Source organism: Lutra lutra, chromosome X (assembly GCF_902655055.1).
Source record: "Lutra lutra chromosome X, mLutLut1.2, whole genome shotgun sequence".
NCBI lineage: Eukaryota > Metazoa > Chordata > Mammalia > Carnivora > Mustelidae > Lutra > Lutra lutra.
In genome coordinates this window covers 54643555-54664417 of record NC_062296.1, presented here as the reverse complement: position 1 = coordinate 54664417, position 20863 = coordinate 54643555, and the positions used below count along the sequence as shown (strand labels likewise).

Below are 20863 nucleotides of genomic sequence, written 5' to 3'. Positions count from 1 at the left end.
CTTAGTATATCATCTATCCTGGGGAATGTTCCATGTGTACTTGAAAAGAATATGTATTCTGCCTTTTCAGAGGGGAGTATCCTATTAATCCTAGTTTTTTTTATATTGCTGGGTTAATCTTTTATTTCCTCTTTGATCCTCTGCTTTGTGGTCCTTTTCATTCCTGAAAGTGGAGTATTAAAGTTTCCAACTATTGTTGAATTTTCCATACCTCTCTTAAATTCTATAACTTTCTGTTTCTCTTCTTTGGGGCTCTGGTTTTAGGTGGATATGCACCTGTGTTTGCAATTTTAATATCTTATAAATGGATATACTCTGTTATCATTATCAATTTTTTTACTTGTAATAAAATTTTCTGTTTTAAAGTCCATTTTTTCTAATATTATAGCTACTCCAGCTTTACTTAATGCTGAAAAATTGAATGCTTTCACTTTAATTTCTGGAACAAAACAAAGAGACTCTTCTCATCACTCCTACTCAACATTGCAGTGGAAGTCCTAAACAGTGCAATTACTTATGAAAAAGAAACATTAGTACTAATTGAAAAGGGGAAAATCTTTCCTTATTGCAGACAACATAAGTGCCCAGAAAAAATTCCCAAGAAATCTACAAAACAAAACCCCTTAGAAATATCAAGTAAGTTTAACAAAAACTCAGGATATAAGTCAGTACACAAAATCTATCATATATCTAAAAACCAGTAATGAAATATAAAAAATTTACAATACATCTAACAATTAAACAAAATTGAAAAAAACAATACAATTTATGATAACTCAAAGAATGGAAACAATTAGGTGTGAATTTAGCAAAAAAATAAACAAGATCTGCATGTTGAGAACTATAAAGCACTGATTCAAGAAATCTAGGAAGATCTAAAGGAATGGAAAGACATCTAATATTCATGGATTTTTAGGATCTACATACTAAGATGAAGGATATTCCCAAATTAATCTAGATTTAACACAATTTCCACCAAAATCACAAGATTTTTTGTAGTTATAGAAAAGCTGATTACATAACATATAGGAAAAATCAAAGGAATTAGAATAACTAATTTTGAAAAAGAAGAATAAATTTGAAGAATCACACTACTTGAGATTAAAATTGACTTTGAAACTACAGTTATCAAGACAGTGTGGTATTGGTAAAAGGAGGACATATATATTGGTGGAAAAGAATAGTGTATTTAGAAATATACCAATACAAATATGGTGAGCTGATTTTTTACAAAGGTGCAGTTTCAATGGAGAAAAAAATAGTCCTTTTAACAAATAGTGCGCATATTAAAGCCACAGAGATTCTATGTACCACATACCTATTTGAATAATTACCATTAAGAGAAGTATGAATGGGTGCCTGCCTGGCCCTGCTGGAAGAGAATGTGACTCTTGATCTTGGGCTTGTGAGTTCAAGCCCCATGTTGGGTGTAGAAATTACTTAAATAAACACTTTTTTAAAAAAAGTATGAAGAATACCAAGTGCTGGCAAGGGTGTGAAGTAACTAGAACTCACACATTGCTGGTAGGAATGCAAAGTGGTTCATCCACTTTGAAAGACATTTTGGCAGTTTCTTATAAAGTTAGACATCCAGATACCATAACCATTTATGAGCAATCCTATTGCTAGGCCTTTCTCTTGAGATATTAAGACTATGTTCACACAAAAACCTGCATATATAAATGTTATAGTCTTTTAACTCATCATCTCCAAAAGTAGAAATTGCCCAAGTGTTTCAATTGGTGAATGGATAAACAAGTTGTGATATACCTATACAATGAAATACTATTCAGAAATAAAAACTAATGAATAATTGATACATGTAACAACTTGGATAAATCTCAAAGGTGTTATCCTAGGTAAAAGAAGCCTGTCTCAAAAGGTTACTTGTTCTATGTTTCCATATATAGGACATTTTAGAAAAGTAGAAACTAGATTGAAAGAAAACAGGAGTCTTTGCAAGGGTTTTTGGGCAAGGAAGACTGTGTGACTAAAATAGGGGGAATTTTGGGGGTTAAGAGGTTGTTCTGTATCCTGACTGTGGTGTGGTTACATGAATCTATGCATGTGTTAGTACTCATAGTACTGTTCATACCAAAAAAGTAATTTATTATATGTAATTTTAAGAAATGACAAATCTCTTTATGTAACAAGATGAAACACATGCCTACATATATATAGTTAAGTAAAAAAATTCTTGGTGTAAAATAGTTTGTATTATATGCTGTTGTTTGGTAAAAACATAAAAAATATATATACATGTGTATGTTCACATATGTATAAAATATCTTTGAAAGAATAAGAAATTCACTAGGTGACTAGGGGCTAAGTATAACATGGAAAGTTTTTATTGTATATGATTTTCTGTCAGTTTGGGTAACTGTTTAAAATTATTCTTTATATCTTTATCATATATGGTATATACAAAATAATATATGTGGTTTTAATGGGCACCCAGAGTTGAAAACTACAGCTTTATAAGTTCCATATTTATTATGCTATTTTTGTTTATTGTTTGTCTTCCTCACTAAAATGTAAGTTTTAAAAGTGTGAGGATTTTTTCCACTCCTTTGTTTATGCAAGTATCTCTACTGCCTTAAACAGCGACAACCTCATAGTAGTTGACCAACAAATGTTTGTTGAGTGAATAAAATAAAGTGATAAGAACAGGATATATGGTGGACTCAAAGAAGAGGAACAGTTGTCTGGTTTGGGTTAAGGAGTGAAATTAAGAGTCAGTAGGTCTTAATGAAAGAGTTAAAATATCAGCAGATATATGAAAGGTGAATACTAGATAGCAGAGTGAAAGCACACATTATTTGAGATCTCAGTGCACTTTCCAAATTGTAAGCACTTGTGTGAGACTAACTTAGGGTGGGAAAAGCTGAGTGGTGAGAGATGAGGCTGGAGAGAGAGACCAAGTTAGACTTTTGTATACCATGCTAAGGGGTTGGGATTTGGGGAGAAACATGAGGGGTCTGAACTAAGTGATCCTTATGACTGAGAGAAATGGATGAAGTCTATAAATATCCATATATCACCCTTTCAACTTTTTCATGTGGCAATCTTCACCCCCTCCCCCGTGTACATTGTTATCCTACTTACTTGCTTTATTTCTTCTTAGTACTTGTCACTTTCTGGCATGTAATTTCTTAAATATTTTGTTATCTGCCACAAGAATATAGTTTCTGTGAGAGCAGAAATTTTTGTCCATTTTGGTCATGGTTCTATCTTTAGAGCCTGGTGCATATTAACAGTTTGATACATATTTGTTGCATGAATTTTTCAAAATTTTGAACATAGAGGAAGAGGAAGTCAAGGGAAAATTATCAAGTTTCAATGCCTCTGGATTTCTGATAATCCACTGGCTAATTTTTCCAGATCAATTTGCAAGTACAATTAATTATTAATAGCATAAGACCTAATTTTCTGTATTTATTCATTGACTACCACAATATCCTCTAAATCAACTTCTGTGCCTCCAGATTGCACCAGTACAGTCCATTTTCTATATTGTGGTTTTAAACATTACCACATACTTTCTTGTTTAAAATTCTTCTTTGGATTTCTGTTTTCCTTATAATTAATCTCAAACTCCATGATGTGGCTTGCAAGGTCCTTCCTTCTCTGGCCTCTTCTTACATTCAGCTTCATCACTCATTACTGTTCCTTTCACACTATAGTTCAAGTTCACTGACATTCTTCACTTTTATTCATCCGTTCAATAATCTAGTCAACATTAAACAAGTCTTTATTGAGCAACCTTCAGGAGATAAGGTATATTTCAGGTTTTTAATATTCACCAATCAATGGGATGGCCATAGTTCCTAAACTGTCTCCTTTACCTATTATTTTGTCACATTATAGTGCTATTAGTTGTTTATGTATTCATTTCCCCCACTGCTTGGATAGCCTTGAAATCCAGGACTGTGTCTTACTTTTCTTTATATGGGCAATATCAGGAACAGAGCCTTACACTGAGTGGTTGTTCAGAATCTCTTGGCAGAATGACAAAATATGAGTTAAAACATTGAAATGAACTATAAAAATACCAGCAAAAATAAGGACTTGGTGCTGGTCCCTGTCATTTCCCTGACCACATTTTGGTTATCTATTCATCAGACAAACATTGATAATCGCCTATTTTATGCCAGGCTCTTATGTGTTTAAAAATATCATCTTTAGTCCCTAAGCTGTGGGCTCCTATTGCAAAGCTCATGGTTGTAGCATAGTATTTGGTACATGGTAGATTCTCACTATATATTTATAGATTGACTGAAAATAACCACAAAAAAAAAAAAAGGGGGAGAACTGGGGTACAGATTTGGGGCCCAGAAGAGCTTTCTGGAGGTAGTGGCAATAGGTAATTCAACACTGAACCTTTTTTAAAAAAGGGTTTTATTTATTTATTTATTTGATAGAGACACAGCGAGAGAGGGAACATAAGCAGGGGGAGTGAGAGAGGGAAAAGCAGGCTTCCCCCAGAGCAGGGAGCCCAATGGGGGGTTAGATCCCAGCACACCGAGACCATGCCCTGAGCCAAAGGCAGATCCTTAACGACTGAGCCACCCGGGCGCCCCTCAATACAGAACTTTTAACCACAGCAAAAATTATTCTTATTATTGAAAATTTGTTAGTTGCCCTTATCGGGCGGGGGGGGGGGTGGTATATACATATACAAGAATGCTTTCTACATGAGTTTCCCTTATTTATTTGGAAATCTGAGTATGATATGTAGTTCTTTGGATACCGTTCCGAGACAAAAACTGATCCAGATTTAAGATTTTTTAAAAATCTTGAGATCAAAGTATGCCACTAATAAAAATGAACTTTTTCCCCCAACATAATATGTCAGAAAACAGTAAAGCAGTATGACAAATACGTAATTGTTGACATCCAAGAGTCAAGGGACTAAGGGTTAGGAAGGTATTCAAAGGCTAAATCGACAAGGAGAAGTGACAAATTTGGGTACTTGGGGGCTGGCTGAAATAATGGGTTCTTGGAATGACTAGAGCTAGGATTTGTAAAAAGTTACGGATTCCCCCTCCTAGCGGGTTTACATCACTATCCAGCTTCTGATAGGGTGAGAGAGCCAGGGCGATAAAGTATTGTAAGGGATTGCTAGAGAGGCACAGGAAGTTGCCTGGCAAAGGGGGCGTGGCGGCGGAAGCAAGGGTTCTGCCAAACGAAGGAAAATAGGACTTCCGGTCACGCCATCGCTGCCTTGCGGCTTTCTTCAGGAAGGTGAGTTTAAAGAAAGAGGGTGATAATTTTCCCAAGTGAGTCCCCAAACACCCCGGAAAAACTTTCCTTCAACGTGGGGCGGAAAGAAATTTTCATCCCCAGAGTACGTTGTGTGAAGGATGTTTCTGACGCTTAGGTTCCGGTCGCCTGTCTTCCCCCTCTTCTGAAGATGACAGACCGTCATCCTCTCCCCTTTTTCTCTTATAGTCCTTTTATCCCTGGTCATTCTTTACCTCTCCTCGTTATCCCAGATCCTCTTCCTGATCTTTCTGAGCCTGGGTCATCCCCTCTACCACAGATTCTTTTCCTACGTCTTACCTCTCACCTTGTTCCCCGCCCCCTTTTAGCCTTAAAATTTTTGGATCCCCTTTCTCCCGCTCTTCCTTTTCCTTCGACTCCAGTACTTTGCTCCTCTCCCTGCCCATTCCTCTCCCTCCCTTCTGATGCCTCTTGTTCCCCTCCTACAGAGGCCATTGAATTACATAATTCTGAAAACCAGGTATGTCTTCAATTTCATGGTCAATGCTGTTTTTGTTCTTAAAAATATTATTTTACTTGTTAATTATTTTTTTTTTACTTTTACTCTAAACAAAATGATACATCAGAAACTGCCCTGATTTTAATCCTCTATTCATGACATTTAAAAACAAACAAACAAACATGGGCGCCTGGGTGGCTCACTTGGTTAAAGGACTGCCTTGAGCTCAGGTCATGATCCTGGAGTCCTGGGATCGAGTCCTGCATCTGGCTCTCTGCTTAGCGGGGAGCCTGCTTCTCCCTCTGACCTTTTCTCTGTCATGTACTCTTTCTCATTCTCTCTCTCTCTCTCAAATAAATAGATTTTAAAAAATTGGCATAGAACTCAGTCCCCACTTTTTAAAGGAGCAAGGGTTTTGCCTGTTACCTGGTGTCAGCTCTTGACACTGGCAGTTTTCCCATCTCCTTTAGAACTTTACATGGAATAGGACTGGTTGACAGATATGACATCCAATCACAAATTTATTTTTTCATATGAGTTACATTTATTATGCAAATCCTTTTCTGTTCTCTGGTAGCAACATTGAACAGGAAGCTGGCAGATTTTTCAAAGTTTTCCTGGGAACTTTGCATGTATTTCTCTATTTGGCGCAGAAATGCATTTTTCTGTCCCATTCATCAGGTTCAGTTCGTCTTGTGAGAACATTAGTTAATCATAATTTATTATTCCAGTTTTACCCAAGAGAGGGACATCATGATCATTAAACTTATGATGAGGGTCAGGGTTTTTCAGGCTCTAAAAGGGAATTTAATCAAGGATCTCCTTTTTTTGTTTTGAAGATTATTTATTTATTTATTTGACAGAGAGAGAGAGAGATCAGAAGTAGAGAGACAGGCAGAGAGAGAAGGGGGGGAAGCAGGCTTCCCGCTGAGCAGAGAGCCTGATGCAGGGCTCCATCTCAGGACTTGGGAGATCATGACCTGAGCTGAAGGCAGAGGCTTAACCCACTGAGCCACCCAGGTGCCCCTAATCAAGGATCTCCTTGAACAAGCAATTTATTTCTCTCCTCTTGTAACTACTGTGTTATACTTGCCAAATAAGAGGTAATCCTATTTTTTTTTCTGGGCCATGTATAATTTTCAGTTCTTTTAGAAGAAATGAGGCAGAGATTTTCATGATACTAAAACACTTAGAAACTTTTTTGAAGGGTATTGCTGATGTCTGTGTATTCTTTATTCAAGTCATAATTACAGGGCATTTAAAAATCACATGGCTTCAATCCAGTGGGCAACCATCATTTATTCATCCAAGAATTTTTTATTGAATAACTTTATGTGTCAGACAGTGTTAAGCACTGAGGATACAACAGTGGAAAATAGTTTATTAAACTGTAGTTGAGAGACAGTAATGAATATATAATAAATATGAATAGGTTGTGATGGAGAGGGGATGTACTATTTTAAATAGGATGGATAGGAAGGCCTCCCTGTAAGGCAACACTTGAGCCAAACCTAAAGGAAGTGAGGGCACAAGCTATACAGCTATTAGTGGGAAAAACAGGATGTATCCATGTCGATGTCTCTATTTTTTGTTCACTCGCTTTCCTACACACCCCTTTTGCCTGTGGTCACTTTTCTACATAGCTTTAATGCAGCACTCTGTATAGTGAAATAACCTAATCCAAGCACTTATATTTCCCATATTCTTTTTATCCTGGCTAACTTCTTGCTATCATTTAGGTATATTGTCAGTTACCAGCCCTGCTAGGAAGACATCTTTATATCCATCCTCACTTCTCTTTCAGTCTGTGTATCCATGGTGCATTGTGTGCTATCCCACAGCAGAGTTAATTACCTCTTTCACTGCTCTTATCACTGTGTGTTCATGATACGTTGCCCATAAATGTTGGTATGTTAAATTGGAAGAATTTAGTACTTGATCTGTCTGTACAGGCAACCTTTTAAATATAGTTGGTCACTTAATGTTCGAAACCATCCTCTAAGGTCAGTATTATCATTGTCATCTTACTGATGATAAAACCAAGACTCAGAGCTAGATGGTAACTTACTATTGGTGGTGGAGTTCCTGGAGGTATGGTCTGCGAAACACTTAGTCCTGGCCAGATTCTCTTTGTCTTTATGTCTGTCTCTCTTTCTCTGTTTATTAATGAGAAATAGAAAATATGTGGAGTATTTTACTGTTTTATAAGACACAATCTGGGAATAGAAATTTTATTTTAAAAATTTCCTTTCATAAATCAGATTATATTAGGTACATGTTATAAATATTAAGAGCTGAGAGGCATGGTGACTCTTTTTACTTGAACATTTTTTTAATTTAACAAGCATAAGTTGAAAGAAGAGTATGAATACTTTTATGCTCTGAACCTAGATTCAACAGTTAATTTTTGCCATATTAGCTCACTTGTTCACTCCTTTGCTCACTCATCCATCCATCCATTCATTTCACAGTGTAAACACCTGTGTAACCAGCATCCAAATTAAGAAATAGAATATGATTACCATCTGAAGGCCCTTGAATGCGTCCCCTACCATTCGCATCTAAACTCCCATTAGTCACAATCCTAGCTTCTGTCACATTATAATAATTTTGTCTATTTTGGGACTTTGTAAAAATATTATAGTTTAGTATTTTTTGTGTGTGCCTGACTTCTCTGGTTTAAGATTTTTTTAAGGGGCACCTGGGTGGCTCAGTCGGTTAAGTGTCTGCCTTTGGCTCAGGTCTTGATCTCAGGGTCCTGGGATTGAGCCCTGCATTGGGCTCTCTGCTCAGCGAGGAGTCTGCTTCTCTCTCTCTCTCTCTCACTCTCAAAAAGTAAATAAAACCTTTTATAAAAAAGATTTTGTTTTTGAGATTCATCCATATTATTGGGTGCAATGGTAATTCCTTCATTCTCATTGCTATGTATGCCATTGTTTGAATATATCATAGTAGATGGATATTTTGTTTATTTCCATTATTGGTCTGTAAATAATACTGTGAGCAATCTAGTACATGTCTTTTGGTAATATATGCACACATTTATTTTGGGCATATACCTAAGAGTAGAATTGCTGAATTATAGATTATGTATATGATTAGCTTTAGTAGATAATGTCAACTGTTTTTCCACAGTGGTTGTATAGATACACCTTGTTTTATTGCACTTTGCTTTGTTGCACTTTGCAGATACCATTTTGTTGTTGTTGTTGTTGTTGTTATTGTTTTTTACAAATTGAAGGTTTGTGGCTGTCCTGAGTCGAACAAATCTATAGGCACCATTTTTCCAACAACATTTGCACACTTGATGTCTCTGTGTTACATTTTGGTAATTCTTGCAATATTTCAAACTTTTTCATTATTATTGTATTTGTTGATAGTGATCTGTGATCAATAGTGATGACTTGCCAAAAGTTCAGATGACGGTTGGCATTTTTAAGAATATTTTTTTTTAATTTTTAAGAATATTTTAAATTACAGTATATACATTATTAAGCAATGTTATTGCATACTTAATAGACTACAGTACAATGTAAACATAACTTTTATATGCACTGAGAAACCAAAAAATTCATTTTACTTGCTTTATTGTGGCATTCATTTTATTGTGCTGGTATGGAACCAAATCCACAATGTCTCTGAGGTATGCTTGTACTATAAAACTCTCAGTATAAATCTTTAACAGTTCCACTTGCTCTAGAATATTGTCAGCACTTGTCATTGTCTTTGCTTTTGAAGTGAAAAAAAAAAAGCCATTCTAGTGGTTATGAATGGTATCTTATTGTGATTTTAATTTGCAAATCTGATGATAAATGTGCATATGTTCATATGTTTGTAAGCCTGGATATCTTTTTATGAAATACCTGTTTAATCTTTGACTTTTTCTCCTGGACTATCTTTTTGGTTTGTAGGAGATCTTTTTATATTAAGAATGTTGATATTTTGGGGGCACCTGGGTGGCTCAGATGGTTAAGTGTCTGCTTTTGGCTCAGGTCATGATCTCAGGGTTCTGGGATCAAGCCCCGCATGGGGAAATCCCTGCTCAGCAGGGAGTCTTCTTCTCCCTCTGCCCCTCCCCCTGCTCATGCTCTCTCCCTCTCCCTCACAAAAATAAATAAGTAATATCTTTAAAAAAAAAAGAATGTTGACATTTTGTTAGATATGTTTATTACAAATCTCAGTTCCTTGCATTCTCAGTTTTTTAATGGCGTTCTTTGATGAACTGAATATCTCAATTTTAATATTGTTCAGTTTCATAGTTTTTCCCCTTTATGGCTAGCGCTTGTTTTGTTAGTCTTTGTATTTCTCAAAGTCCTGAAGACATTTTTCTGTATTGTGCTATTGTTTAATCTTTCATTTGTATTCACAATTTATTTGAATTGATTTTGTGTATGATTTCAGTATGAGTAAAGCCACCCCCTTTTTGTATGTCAAAATGGACATTTAGGGGCACCTGGGTAGCTCAGTCGCTTTAAGCGTCATGATTCCAGGTCAGGTAATGATCCCAGGGTCCTGGGATCTACCCCACATCAGGCTCCCTGCTCAGCCGGAAGTTTGCTTCTCCCTCTCCTTCTGCCCCCCCCCCCCCCCCGCTCATGCTTGCTCTCGCTCTCTTAAATAAATAAATAAACCTTTAAAAAAAAGAAATGGACATTCAGTCAACCCATTATCACTTATTGAAAAGATCATTGTTTCCCTTGTATAGAGTCATGTTTTTCATAAATCAAATGACTAGATTATATATGTGGGTTTGTTTCTGAATTCCTTTCTGTTTGGTTTATTTCTCTATTCTTGTATAAGTACCACTATCACAATGTCATTTTATAATATATCTTATATATAGTCATTTAGTCCTACAGTTTTGTTCTCTTTCTTCAATAATGCCTACTTATTCTTGGTCTTTTGCATTTCCATATGTATTTTAGAATCAGCTTGTCAGTTTTCACAAAAATGCTTCTTGACATTTTGATTGAGATACCACTTAATAGATCAGTTTGAGGAGCGTGGATCATGGCACTTTACCTCTAAATATCTCATTGTTCATCTCCAAATATTACAGATGTTTTGTAAATAATTTAATTACCATTATGTTACCAAGAAAAATTAAGAATAATTTCCTAATACCATCTAATACCTAACCATTTTCAAATTCCTTTTTTCCCCAATTAGCCTTTTATAGCTGTATTTCTTGTTTTTTAAAAAAGAAGACAAGTAGTATTTACTAAGCATCTATTTTTCATCAGGAAATATATACATATCTAATCAAAACAAAAAAAGACTAAAGATGTACATATTCTTCCATTTTATGGAAGGAAATGGAAAGGAAAGGAATTATACTTGGTTAAGAAAATTTTTTTAATACTTGGTTAAGAAAGTTAATCATAAAGCTTCAAAGGCTGTTTTTTGTTTTTTGTTTTTAATTTAATTTTATTTTTTCAGTGTTCCAAGATTCATTGTTTATGTACCACACCCAGTGCTCCATGGAATATGTGTCCTCCTTAATACCCACCTCCAGGCTCTTCCAACCCCCCCCCCCCACAAAACCCTCAATTTGTTTCTCAGAGTCCACAGTCTTTCATGGTTCGTCTCCCCTCCAATTTCCCCCAATTCACTATTCCTTTCCTCCTCCTAATGTCTTCCATGTTATTCCTTATGCTCCACAAGTAAGTGAAACCATATGGTAATTGACTGTCTCTGCTTGACTTATTTCACTCAGTATAATCTCCTCCAGTCCCGTCCCTGTTGATACAAAAGTTGGGTATTCATCCTTTCTGATGGAGGCATAGTATTTCATTGTATATATGGACTGTGTCTTCTTTAACCATTTTCTGTTGAAGGGCATCTTGGTTCCCTCCACAGTTTGACGATTGTGGTCATTGCTGCTATGAACATTGGGGTACATATGGCCCTTCTTTTCACTACATCTGTACCTTTGGGGTAAATACCCAGTAGTGCAATTGCAGGGTCATAGGGTAGCTCCATTTTTAATTCCTTAAGGAATCTCCATCAAAGGGTGTTCATATTCAAATGCATAGTTCTGTAATATGAAAGCCCATGCTCTTATCACTGAAGATGATGTGTATGATATCATACACAAAAAAATAAAGCCCACAGCACAATAAAAAAAGAATAAAGGTAAAAATCAAATAATAAAGAGGAAGAAATCCTGGTGAGGAAACTGTTAATTATAAAATGTGAAATATAGGTCTTACAGCTGGCTTTTAAAACCATCACCCAACCTAAATTAAAGTATACTTATATTTTTTGAGATGTCTTTGTTGTCCTTTTCTCTATTTTGCTGAACTTGTGGCTATTTATATATTTAGTACTTTTCAATCCATTGCAGTCATCATTTCTTCTGTTGTTCAAACTGTCCAGTTTGGAAGGAGCCAGTTGCAACCCTTGACATTGGCTTCTTTTTTCATTTATTACTGAAATTTTCAAATATATTTAAAGTAGAGGATAGTAAAATAAACTAGAATGTATCCATTTCTCATCTTCAACAATTAATATCATTTGGCCAGTTGCCTTTGATTTTTTTCTCCTCACCTGCTTTTTTTCACTGGGTATTTTAAAGCAATCCTGGACGTTATATCATTACATGGGTAAATAACTCACTATCCATCTCTAGCTTTTTTTTTTTTAAAGATCTTATTCATTTATTTGAGAGGGAGAGAGTGAGAGAGCAAGTAAGAGCAGGGGGAGGGAGAAGCAGACTTCCCCTGCTAAGCAGGAAGCTTGACGCTGGGGTTGGTCCCAGCTGCTGGGATCATGACCTGAGCCCAAAGCAGACACTTAACCATCTGAACTGCCCCACATCTCTAACTCTTAAGTGCATTCTATTAAGTAACCACAAGACCATTATACTTAATAAGATTAACAGTAATTCCTTATATTATCTAATGCCCAGTCCATATTCAAATTTCCATGACTGTCTTAAAGATGTCTTTTTAGGGGCACCTGAGTGGCTCAGTCAGTTAAGCGTCTGACTCTTGATTTCGGCTCAGGTCATGATCTCAGGGAATGATATCATGCCTGGTCCCTGTGTGGGGCTCAGCATTCTTTCTCTCCCTCTTCCTTAGTCCCTCCACCCTCATACGTACATGCGTGCTGTCTCTCTCTCTCTGAAATAAATAAATAAATCTTTAAAAAAGTATTAATAAAAAGATGTATTTTTATAGTTGGCTTTGTTAAATCTATATCTAACCAAGGGCTACTGTTTATTGACATTAGATATTTTTCTTTTAAGTATTTTTTTCTAACTATCTGTAGTCACCCCCTACATTTTAAAGACCATTGGTTTATTAGAGAAACTAAGTCATTTATCCTATCAACAAATGGATTTAGATGATTGCTTCCTTGAGGTATTCATTTTGTTTTCCCATCTGCATGTTTCTGTTCACTGGCATTTAGAACTAGAGGCTTGATTAGATTCAGTTTCAATTATTTTTTAAAAGATTTTATTTATTTATTTGTCAGAGAGAGAGCACAGCAGGGGGAGTGAGAGGTGGAGGGAGAAGCAAGCTCGCGCCTGAACAAGGAACCTGCTGTGGGACTCGGATCCCAGGATGCTGGGATCATGACCTGAGCCAAAGGCAGATACTTAATTGACTAAGCCACCCAGGCATCCCTTCAATTATTTTTTAAGGGAAAAAAAATCATTGCAGGTAGTGATAACGCACTTTCTATTGTATTTCATCATATCTGGTTTAACTTTTTAACTGATTCTGGGGTTGATTTGTGTTTTCAGGTTTTGTCAGCCTGATCTCTCCATTGTAGTATATCCTACCAACCTTTCTCCTGTTGATTGTAGCAGTCATTGAAGATAATTGTCTAAATTCATAATTTCAGTAGTAGTTGAAAGAAAGTGGTCTAATTTAATCAATCCTTCTGCATTTATTAGCTAAATTATTATATAAAAAGACTTTTTTTAATCAACTCTTTTTTTTGTTCCAAAATATAACTTATAAAAAGAAAGTCAAGGTGAATGCCTTCCCCCCCCCCTTTTTTTTTTACTTATCAGAGTAAGGGTTGGTTTCCTAGAGACTTTCATTGTTTTCTTTAATATTATTAGGAATTCATGGATTTTTATGTGTTTTATTGTATGTATCCACTGTGATTGATTTTTGATGCTCAAACAGTCATTTTAGAAATTAGACTTTTCTGTTTGGCTCCTGTATCCTTTACATGATCTCATTAGCTCTTGCCTTCCTTGCTTTTTTTTTTTTTTTTAGCTTAAATTTTAGTTAGTTAACATACAGTGCAATATTGGTTTCTGGAGTAGAATTCAATGATTCATCACTTAACATACAACATACAGTGCTCATCACATCACAACAAGTGCCCTCTTTAATACTCTTCACCCACTTAGCCCTTCCTTGCTTTCTGACACAAGGTATTTTAGGCTCATTATGTACATTCCCTGCCCCAGTCCTAGAATCAGCCATTTTGCAAGGAGGTATGTATTCCTTCAGTAGGGATTGGTACTTAGAAAGCAAGATGTGAGTGCTCAGGGGATTATTACCATTTTCCTAGTCATCCTACTTGACCTTTTGTTGTGCCTTTTTCCTCACTATTTTGAATACAAGTGAATGACTCCACCAGCATTCCATTGAAAATTAAGTTAAGCATGGCTTTCATTTACTTATGTAGTCATTCATTCAGTAAAAATTTATATACCACACTACCTTGTATCTGATCTTAGGCTGGGTACAGAGGATGTAAAAGTAAAACTGACTTGTTTCTTGTTCTTAATGAAGATACTTATAATGGGGTATGAGTAAATGAACAGACAGTGTCTAAAGAGTATGATGAGTACTATGGTGAGTATAGGCAAGTGGGGCAAGTGATAGGCTGTGGGGGAACACAGAAAGGGCATCTGCAGTGGCTTTGGAAAGAAAGATAATGTTTGATATTGGATGAATAGAGAAAGTATGAAGGCTTAAGAGCTATGAAGGGTGTTCCAGTCAGAAGAAACTGGAAGAATTGTGGAGGAGGGATCTTGATATATTCAAAGAAAGACATACATGTAGTTGGTTATAACTGGAACATAAGTTTTATGTAGAGGAGGAGAACTGAAACTGGGGACTTAGGGGCTAGGAAGTTGAGAACCCCAAAAGTCAGGTGAGATAACTAGGATTTCACTCTGAAGCCTGTGAGGAAGAAATAATGGAATTGTCCTAAGTGGATGAGATACACAGTTCTCTTTGTGATGTACTGATGATACACTGGGTGGGCTGATGGGAGTGGGACAGTAGGAGGCAGATGAGGAGAGAGGTGTAATGGTCCAGGAGAGAGAGAGAATGTCATGTTACACTGCAGCCTGTGTGGGTGGGAGAGTCGTGTTTGTGTATTACATCTGTTATAATTTATTATAATACATAATAGATATACAAACATATGGTGCAGTGTAACATGACATTTTATATATATGTATAATATATATGGGTATAATATGTATATAAGATAGATATGTGCATACACATGTACATAGTGTTGCAAGTCTATAATTCTTTATGTGCATATATATGCAGGGGCAGTCTCATTGCAACAGGTCTAAAATAGAGAATATTTCAGTGAAGAAACATTGCCCAAGGACAGCTGAAAAGTGGAAAAGGGCTAACAAACACTCCCACCTTGACCAAATGTGAGTCATTCTCCTTGGAGCCCTCTTTTTCAACTAGATACCATCTTTGGACATTGTCTTTGGCCTCTTTGGTCCAGGTTTTGAAAGAATCCTTGCTGAATCAACTTAATGAGATTCCCTCCCCACCCCCTTGATATGTGATCATCCAGGTCTGCCTTCAACAAGAATTCTGTTTAACAAGAATTCCCCTCTTCTTGATATTTTAATCAAGAATCTTGATGTTTTAAGCCCCGCCCCCACCATCCCCACCCAAATCTACTCCTTGGCTGTAGATTCCCAGCTGTCTTTACTGTATTCAGAGTGGAATCCATTTTCTTTTCCCTATTGCAATAGTCTTGACACCTATCGCAATAGTCCTTTTAATCTTACCATTTTAACAAGTGTCAGGATAATTTTTTCTTTAACAGACCCCGTGAGAACTTTTATTTATTGTGTACTTTCGCTTCAAAGCTCCACTAGTTGGCACTGAAGCCCAGTTGTGTATCCTTGAGTAATCTGAGAATTCCTCTTCTTCATGGGATTTAAGGATATGATAAGGAGTGAGATGATTGCTCAGATTCTCCTGGAGGTTGGAATGTAGCCTTGGCAGTTATGTCTGGGAGAATGGAATGATAATTGAAGATACTTATCTTCTTTTATGTGTTTGTGTGTGCCAGGCACTGTTGTATACTAATGAACATGTATTGTTTTTGTTTTTTAAGACTACTGTCTTTAACTTTTTTGTTTGTTTTAAACTTTTTAAAATATAAAAGTGAAATTCCTATACATGGTTATATAAGATGTAGACTGAGAGGGTCCTGTTACATTAGCGATTTAGAGGAAACAAGAGTAGTGAATATGTATGGATCAGTGTTAGTGAAGACTAATGTGCAGAGGACTAATAAAGGGGATAACTGGTGAAGCAAAATGTGGAAAAGATGTGTAGAGAACGTATGAAGTACTGGCCATGAACAAGAGAAGGGGCATCACTTCTGACACTGGTGTTAAGGAGAGTCAGAAAGGGATGTTTTTAATTTTTATGGTTTTGGAAAAGCAAGAAATAGGGAGAGTTTCTTTCTTTGTGCCCCTATATTCTATATGAATAAGGTAGTAAGGCCATTCTGGACTGTAAGAGGAGATGGCCAGGGGCTAGAGGAAAGAAGAGGAAACTTTGCATTCTTCTAGGGAGTGAAAGAAGATTGATGGGCAGTAATGAACACCTATCTAGGTTGGGAATGAAGTGTTTGTAGTTTTGTCTTTTTTTCTAGGTGTTCAGCTGCCAAAAAGTAGAGGAGTAAAGAAGGCAAACATTGGGTTTGATTTTAGACTGTGAATGTGGTCATGATGATTGTGGGGGGTGGAACGTTTGAGGGGCTAATAAATTGTTGAGATTACTGATGAGATTTGTTCAGGTTCTAGTCTCATCAGGGATCTAGTCTTACCAGGGAAAAGTATATTCTCAGGAAGATTCTGTGGATCCAGAGAAAGAGAAGCTGTGTGAATATATGTGTGGGTGTGGGAGAAGTTGTATAGAAATTTCAAAGGTTAAAAAGTAGAAGTAAAAAGGTGATATGGCAGAAAAATTGTGGAGTAGATTATAGGAGTTTAACATTTCAGAGGATAAGTAGTTCTGGATGATCAGTGAGTTGTTAGAGTAGAGGAGGTCAGAGGACGGTGAAGCTGGGATGATGGACAAGTTAGCCATGGGATCATCAAAGATACTGTGGAAGATTAAAGGTGATAAAAAGAGTGGAGAGGAAGATGAGGAAGATGTTGTATTTTGTGGAAGAGGTGAGTATAGCTGTGAGACAGATGGCACTGAAATTCAAAGGAGCAGAGATTTTCACAGCAGGGAGATAGATGATTTAAGGAATGAAAGCAGCAATGGCTAACATGAGTTCTTGCCCTTAACCAGTTTAGCAGCAGATTTCCTTGGATGGCCCTGGCTTTGTTTGTCTCAGTTTTGTCTTTGTCTCTGTCTTTGCCCTTTTTTGGGGGGCGGGGGCAATAACCAGGGTTAGGGCCAAGAAAGGACTTGTGGTAAAATCTTGAATGTCAGGGAGCTAAGATAGCATTCTATATTGATTTCTATCTTTGGAGGGACTTAAACAACTGCCCTTAGAAACTTCAAGGGAAATGGTACTGCTGGTAGGACCCGGGCTTGCCCATGTGTGTGTTTCCAGAAATCCTACTGCAGATGGATATGTTAGCCAGTCCACCTATAGCTTCTTCTATTAGAGAGAGGTAGATACTTTTTATATAGTATTATTCATCATCTCAGAAAGATTGAGAACACATGCTTTAAGGGAATTCTATAGGAAGGCCTTGGATTCTTTCTTTTTTAAAAAAGTATTTTAAAATTGTGCAATATAACAAAAATACCGAAAGTTGCGGAAAATGTAAATGTACACTAAAGTGAATAATTATAAAGTAAACGCCCATAAAAGAACCTTCCAGAACCAAACATAGAACATTGGGAAGTTATTCGGAAGCCTCCACTCGTAATCCTCTCTCTCTTCCAGAGGTAACCATTTATCCTGACTTGACTTTTATGGTAATTACTTCTGTGCCTGTGTGTATGTATAGACACATGTGCGCATATACACCTATTTATACATTTTACTGTTAATGGATATTTGGATTGCCTTCTGGTTTTGGCTGTTGTGAATAGTGCTGCTAAGAACATTCTTGTACACCTGTTGGGTATGTGCATGAGTTTCTCTAAGATGTATAACTGGCAGAGGGATTACTTGGTAATAGTATGTGCATCTTTTCAACTTTATTAGATAATGGAAACCTGATCACCACAAGGATTGTACCAGTTTTGACTATGAAATATATGTGGATTTATACCTTGATTTTTTTTCCCTCCTCCACAGTTTTGAGAACAGAGATCTATGGCTTGGAGATGATTCAGAGTAGCCAAGACTTGTGATTTGCTGTGGATATGGGGGACTTGGTTACTATTTCACATTTCTCCTGAAACAATTGCATTTAGCTGCTTCAGAAGGCTTCCACAGGAGAACCTTCGTTGATCCTATCTTCCCCAGAATCTTAAGGCCCAAGAATTGGCCCAGCCTCTGAGGCCATTTGAGAATGAAAGAGGCTACATCATTATCCTGCAATGCAAACAGTTGATTTTAGCAATTAGCCAAGAGTTCTGTAGGGGGGGGGCTCTGAGTCAGTTTTGTCTTTTTCAGACTCAAGGGTGAAGAATCAGAACCAGGAAGTTAATAATCAGCATCTGTGGATGGCAGAGTTTAAAGACTAGTATAGTGGCTTAGATGATCCTGTGTCTTTGGAGGGTCCTTGAACAACTATCTTTATCCAGCTCCCTCCTTGTTCCTTTCTTTCCCAGAATTTGTCCTTTAGGGAGTACTTGCACAGGGCCAGGAGGGTCCTGGCTTGTTTATTTCTTTCCCAGAGTTTCAAGGTTTTACAGAAGTAGACTTGTAGTGATTAAAAAATTAGGACTTTATTAACTTTCAGAAAATTGACAAAATGTTCTATATGAAGATACAAAATATCATACATTTTTTTTTACTTTAAAACAAATAATGGAATAATAAATAATTCCAAACATGAATTACAATCAGTATTTAATGTACCTTTTGGACCTGACTATATTTTTTAGTTATTTCACAAAAATTAATATATTAGCATATTTATACTTAGAAGATGCTTAGTTCATGTTTTAGTTCACTGTTTTTTTACTTTTTGCTACTATTATTATTTTTGCTTTCTCTATACATGTTGAGAATTTGCATTTTCAAGATATGTCATTGAAGACAGTGGCATGTTTATTGTAGCTCTTCACTTGACATCCTTTCATCCGTTGGCTATTGTTTGTGTCAAGCTGTTTAATGCCTTGACTACAGCCCCTCACATACTTGCAAGGCAAAGATATTCTAGAAAACATGCCATCTTTCTTTATTATTGGTTGGATACTGCATCAACCCTGCTAGCTTTTACATGTTGTGCTCTGCTCTGTATTACATGGCAACCCACCTGAAGATGTACATCTCACAGATATTGCTTGAATGATATGTTATGCACAGGTTTGGCATACCAGCGTGCTGTGTTTTACTAGTTGGGAATGTTAGGACTAGGGGTGTGGAAGAATCAGCAGGCTTATGAGAAAACTGTCTCATCTATGGCTAGATGAAGGGGTTTTCTAAAAATAACTGAAGGGTGTAGATAAGCTTATTTTTCAAGGAGGGGGATTCTCGAGGAATTCTTTCTTACCTTGATTTCATAAAGGTATTCTACTATATTCCCCTGTAAAATTTTTATAAATTTCTTTTCATGATTAGTTTCCAGTTGTAATTTATTTTTGTGTATTATATGATGTAAAAAACTTACATTTTTTTCTGAATGATTTATCCGTTGTTCCAGGACTATTTACTGAATAGTCTGTTCTTTCTCCACAGATTTATAATGTTGTCTCTATCATATACCAAGTTGTAATAGATGTAAATGTCTGCTTTTAGGCTTTCTATTCTGTTCCATTGGTCTATTTGTATCTCTTACTAGTCCTGCATTGTTAATTACTATAGCTTTGTAATGCATCTTAATATTTAGTAGGGAAAGACAGCTTCCTTATTCCTCTTCCTCAAAAATACATTTTTTGCTCTTACTTTTCCATGTGAATTTTAAGGTAAGCTTAACATGGTCTGTAAGAAACATTGAAATTTTGATTAGAACTTGTTCCTTTTCTCCATAAAGTGTCTCATGCATATTTTGTTAGACATATTTCTGTGTACCTGATAAGTTTTTGTTGTTTTTGCTGATACTTTTAAATTATATTTTGTAATTGATTTTGACTGGTGTATGGGACTGCTTGATTCTGGTGCATTGTTTTTAGATCTGTTCACTTTGCTTATCTCTTTCTCTAGGTCCAATTGTGGTTTATAGGTTTTGTTGAGTTTTTATATAAACTTTATATAAAACATACTTAAAAGTATGTAAATCATAACTATACCGCTCATTGAATTATCACAAAGTGTTTTTAGCTTGTTAGTGTAATTTGTGAATAATTCTAATTTTTCCCCTTTCAGTCCTTGTACCTCCAAATATTGATATCATTCTGTGTAAAATAAAATAGAATTTCTTTTCTAAAACTATTTTCACTGAAGCATTTCTGAGGCTTCATGCTCTAACTAGTGGTGTTTGATATGTAAATACATCTGAAGTTATCAAAGAAAGGAAATTACCTTTACTTGGAAATTCCAGCAACTTAATAAAAGAGCCTGTAGGGTAGTGGTATTTCAGTTAATTGACTGCAGTCCAGGATTTGGTGTTCAGCATTTGTGAAATGCTGATATGAAACTTGGGTGATAAACAAATATATACAAATTAATGTACTGAGACTAAGATAGATAAAGAAAGAAAAACACACCCATCCTACATGAATACATACTTTCTAGTGGCCAAAACACTCAAGTTCTCTTTCCAGAGCATGTCAGTTCCCATATTGGGATACTTAGGAAATCAAACTAAGAAGACAGCTTGTTGCT

General features: G+C 36.2%; 1 protein-coding gene across 2 annotated transcripts in view; it reads left to right on the top strand.

Moving 5' to 3' along the window:
• Positions 1-5159: 5159 nt before the first annotated feature.
• The window catches only part of LOC125091748 (melanoma-associated antigen D1), a 56084-nt gene continuing 40380 nt past the window's right edge, over positions 5160-20863 (top strand). For both annotated transcript variants that reach the window (XM_047715681.1, XM_047715680.1), the window contains exon 1: positions 5160-5244. The gene's annotated coding sequence lies outside the window, so the exon portion shown is untranslated. The remainder of the gene's footprint in view (positions 5245-20863) is intronic.